Raw genomic sequence first — 5,776 nt, forward strand, 5'->3', positions numbered from 1 at the left:
TTCTTGTCGGACTTATCAATATTGGAACTATGGATGAAATTAATTTAAAATAGACAAATCGAAGCCGGGGATAGTACAAATTTAATATTGAATACTAGACTACTATTGTCGGTGTGATAATTCAATCAAGGTTTCTGTCATTATTTAATAAAAAATAAGTGTGCATTGTATAGACATTTTAATTGAATTTAATAAGTAATGAGTATAAAGTAAGTCACACAAGTGTTTCACAACTTGAATTTGCTAATGCTCATGCATCATTAGAGGATTTTGTGTGCTGGGAATATCTCATCCAAATCTACGGTTTAATTTATGCATTTATTTTGGGAAATTTATGCATTGCATACCTAACTATACATTTGTCGTATCTTTGGCAGATCTTGAAGTAGGTATATCGTAATATGGTAGTCCCTCCCTCAACACGGAGTATATCTTTACCCTTGTAGTCAAATAACGTTGATTTCCAATTTTTTTGTGAAGATGAATTTTTTTTGTTTTATATATATACAGATTGAATTTTGAAAACAAAACTTAATTTTAAAATTTTAAAACTTGGTATTTTATATTTTTTTATTAGTTGAAAGTAATAATATCATTATTTATTTATGGTTTTTAAAGTTTTCATATTTTTCTTAATTAGTGGAATTGGTAAATAGAGCGGGTTTGTGTTAGGATGATATAGAGTTGATTTTTGATAGGTGCCATTATAGTCTTTATGTATATTAACATAAGATTAGTTAGAGATTTGAACTATCAACGTTATAAAGAATGTTTTATTAATGCATTTTATCACCCACCGATTTACATGTTAGAACAGTTTGAAAATATCACTAAATAGAAAAAAGAGGATAGTGATAATTTAATTTTATTTATTAAAGAGCAGTTAAAAGTTATGCTGAACAAGTTTTTAGAATAAAAAAATGTTGGGAATGTGGATGTAAATGTCCATAAGGTAATAACTAGAAATTTCAATAAACATCAAGTTGGCATTGGTAATATTATATATTAAAAACATATAAATATAAATATAATTAAATATTTTAGATTTATATGATTTTTTTGAATTGGTAGAATTAGTAATTAGGGTTTGTTCGTACTTGCATGACATAGAGTTGATTTAGTATGTTATCACTATATTTTCCAAGTATAGTTATGAAGCTCCAATTGTGACAGACAAGGCTAGTTAGGGTTTGAGCTAGCAACACCACAAACAATGTTTTAATATACATTCTAATGCCAACTCATCTACATCCAAGTAGACAAATAATGATGTATTCAAACAATAATACATTTTAATTTATTTCAAACTAATTGGAGGCCAATCATAGACACTTTACTTTGTGCTAGAATTCATCTACGCCTCAATAAACAAATAACAATGTATTCAAATAATAATATATTTCAAATTAATTGGAGGCCAATCAGGAACATTTTGTCAATATGCTAGAATTACTTTATAGTATTTATAATATAGTATAAGGGACTTTACTATGTAAATATATTAATATTTTTTTTGGTATTAATAAATACCAAATTCAAATTATTTAAAATATTTAAAATTAAAACCTTATATTTCTCAAACAACTATGTATCAAAACTACGAATTTAATTTGTCTTATTAATTATATGAACATATTTAACATAATATTAGACACTTTAATATCCATAAAACATTGAATTAAAAAATCGGAAATAAAAGTCATATAAATTTTAATATTTTTGTAAAATTAAACTCTACATATATGAAATTTAATCATTTCTATAAATTTGAATCATTGTTTAGGTTTTGATTAGAGAAGTTAAATAATAATACTCTCATAATATGAAAATACAATAAAAATCAACGATATGATTGCCTCATGACAACATTTTTCCGTTGACAAAACATTGATTTATTACACTTTCATGTTTAGTGTGGGCTCTAAGACATGTATGCATTCAAATTTATTCATATCAACAACTATAGAGTGAATATTATTAATTTTTTTTAAATTTGTATTTAAATAAATTTTGAAACAAAATTTATTAGTAGTTTAGTCTATGCTTTATACATGTATTTTGAATATATATAATAAAAATATTTTTAATAAATTAGTGGTTTGTAATAATGGATAAAAATATTCTATTTTAATTTAATAAATTAAAATTGTATTCTTAATACCAACAAAAAAATTACAATTTCAATTTATCTACATCATAAACTATCATTATTATTTATGGGTGAAGGTGCCAAAAGAAACTTTTAAAAGAGCACCTATTGGTAGATGTATAGAATTCTTTGTTATAAAAGAGTTGAAAATAAATCAAATTTTCATCCCAAATCCTAAGATGCTTTGGTTGCAACCCTTCAAAAGATGAATCAATATTTTACTCATCGCTTCCATTTATCCACTGGTGCAGGGGTCCCCCAACATATAACCATACTTAGCAAACTGATGCCAGGGTTAGCCAGCATATACCCACAGTATGCACGAATCTGCATAACACAACTATCCCAGGTATTTGACTCTACAATGGAGTCAAATCTTCAGACCATAAATGGTCAAGGCCCTTTATGAGCAGTTCCTTTGTATCGGAACCAATCACCCCTTATAAACTTCCTATCGGGAATTAAAACCCTTCAGAACCTTAGTTCAAGCCTTTATAGATATATATATATATATATATATATATATATATATATATATATATATATATATATATATATATATATATATATATATATATATATAACCAGTCCTCTCAACCTTTGGTTAATACATATTTAACATATAAAACTCTTCATTCGCGCAATTTCTTATAAATATGTTTACAAAGAAACTTACGCAAACATACCCTTTTTCCGCTTTCCGTACAGCTTCACATAGATTCCGAGGCTGTACCTCGATCGCTATCGGCATTCGCTCTTATTATGGTCATAACACATATATGGTCATATCATCCCTCCGACTCAGATATTCAACTATCAGAATGTTTATATATGTATATGGGATTTCATTAAAACCCCGCTCTAAACCCTTTATTCGGATTTCAAATTCATTTGAATCGTGACTATATTTATCGTCAGTTCCATAACTTATCGCTCCACAACACTTCCGCTGCGACCTCTACCTTCTCCGATACGATAAGTGATTTATCACTATTTGCAATATTGCAACGCCGCTAACCACTAATATTGGCCCTTGGTACCTCCAACTTCCGATTGCGATTTACACGTGACCGTTGATCTGGTCACGATCCAATGGTTCACGATAAGTCGGCACTCGCTCATCCCAATCCTCCAAGGCTCGCTCCGATAATCTTAAAAGGGTTTTTTCCAATGCGACTTAATCTTGGTCATTGATCTTAATGATCCAATGGCTGTTGAGCGTCCATCCTTCACTTTTCCACTCGACTCTCTGTAGTTAGTGTTTCTGCGTTTTCTTCAGTTTCTTCTTTGTAGTTCAACTTCTTCAAAGGTTTCTACTTTCCACTCTTCTGCTGCTCAACTCATTCTTGCTAGGGCTTAACTTCACTCTTTTTCTCCAAAGCTCCGCTCTGATGCTCCAATTGGACTCGATGATTCCTTTCGATTCTTCTGAATCGTGCTCCTCTTTCTCTGCTTGTTCTTCAGAACTTCGCCTTCCATGGTTCAGCTTCTCTGGGCTTAAATCTTAAGTGCATCCTCGCTACGCCATTTCTCCACAGCTTCCTCTGTCTCTTCACTTGGATTTGAAATCCATTGTGATTCCTCTGGATCACTGTGTCCCTTTGCGTCCTTCAGAATTCTACCTGCAACCTATTACAGAACCTATGAATTCACAATAAACTCATACATGGAATACTTCAATATTCTGACACAGTCAGGAAATAACTCTGCATATATTAATGTAAAAACAATGATTACATTCGAGACTCTTCGGTCTCGCACAGGCCCGATTCTCAACACTGGTGGCCTCTTCCTTCTACCCATAGGCTTACATATATTTATATGGAAACTTTGGATTGGATTACTATGAAGGACCTGATCAATCCTCTAACAAAAGCCCTAAAGCTCGCTACATGCATACATATGTGGCAGACTTTATCCACTCCATCTTTTTCTCTATTTTAAAACAGAAAAGTCCCCTTATCAGCTCAATGGTCCACTTCTACTCTAATTAATTCCTAAAAGCTCTCTCTTGTTCCTTGAATCATGGAATTGTCTAAGAGTTGGATTTGACTTCTAACTCTTTGTCATTTATTCACCACTCATGTTCTCATTTATTTGTTTTGAGAGCATTTACATATTCTCCCATTATCTAATTAAATCACACTTAAAGGCCTAAATATTGCATTAACTTGATACTTAGGAAAACTATTTCCTAAAATGCATGACCCCCTATGTCTACTATTTACAATGATTTTCCTTGGGCTGAATGCTCCTGCATCAGACTCCCAAAGTAGAAAATATTCATGATCTCCTAATCATGTGTCTTCTGGTCTTGGTTTTCCTGGATCCCATACTTTGTTCTGTAACTGTCCAGATGCCTTGTACCTTTGCTGCTGCTGTATGTCTGTTGTCTTCTTCTTCTTGTCAATCAGATTCAAACTCTGATTGATCTTGCTTGTTGTCACTACCATTTTACTCCATTTGGACTGCTTGATCATCAGCTCCCACATTTCTTCAATTTCTATGTCCAGCATATCTTTGGGCTGGTCCATATTCTGCTCCTTATTTCTTCCTCTTTCTTTTTGTTTCAGGTTACTGTTGTTGTCTTCTATGCTGACTCCTATGCTGACTCTTGCTTTGCTTGCTTCAACTTTTGGTTTGCTTTCTCTTGCTTCAACGGTTGCTGTGACTCCTATGCTAACTTCTCTTTCACTTTCTCCAAATTTTTCCTTGGCCACTTTACTGACTGCCTCCCTATCATCCTTACCCTCTTTCATGATTGAATCATGACTATTCAGCACTTTCTCCAACAAATTAACTTCTCTATTCCATGGATTGATTTCTTCCATAGAATTCTTTTCTTTCACCTTTATTTGGCAGTTCTTCTATGCCAAATTTCCTCCAGCATCTGCAACAAAACCTGCACACTCAAAACACCTGTTAAAATAAAAAACATAAGGCTTTTGTGCCTTATCTTCCTTTGGCAACAATTCAGTTTGATGCTCTGTTTCCTCTTCCTCGGTCAGTACATCAGTATGTTGATTCAAATTCTTAGCAGAATTCATGAGACTGTCATTTAGTCCCTCTTCCACACCATCTGCTCTAATGATATCTTCCTGCTTGGGTTCACAATAGTGAACTTCTCCTCTCTTAACCTGTTGTTGGTTATCTTCACTTTGAAATTGTTTGATTCCCACTTCCTCTTTACCATATTCAAACAATCTCTGCTCAATCTCTTTGATCACATAATCATACTCATTCACGCTTTTTAATGAACTTGCAAAAACATTATTACATCTTCCTGTCTCCATGGCTACTTGAGACACATCTTCTTCTTCAGAAATTGTAACTGCAGCTTCTGTTCTACCTTTAGGTTCTCTCATCAGTTTCTCCAGTAGTTTAATCTCTTCTTCACACTTAGCAAGCATTTCATCACAATGCTCTCTTCTTCTAGCTTCATCCTTTACATGTTGTGTTATAGTATTGAAATACTATCCTCCTTTGACCCTTGTAATCTCAAGGTCTTTCTGTAGTAGCAAATCACTACTTCCCTAATTCAAGAGGTCTTCTCCATCATACTCTGTTCTCCTAGAGTACTCCTCCAGACTTTCAACATCTTCAAAAGATTGTCCATCCTCTGTAAAA

The sequence above is a fragment of the Pinus tabuliformis genome, chromosome 6 (assembly GCF_031772625.1).
Source record: "Pinus tabuliformis cultivar Carrire ecotype Pingquan chromosome 6, CPIR1, whole genome shotgun sequence".
Classification (NCBI taxonomy): domain Eukaryota; kingdom Viridiplantae; phylum Streptophyta; class Pinopsida; order Pinales; family Pinaceae; genus Pinus; species Pinus tabuliformis.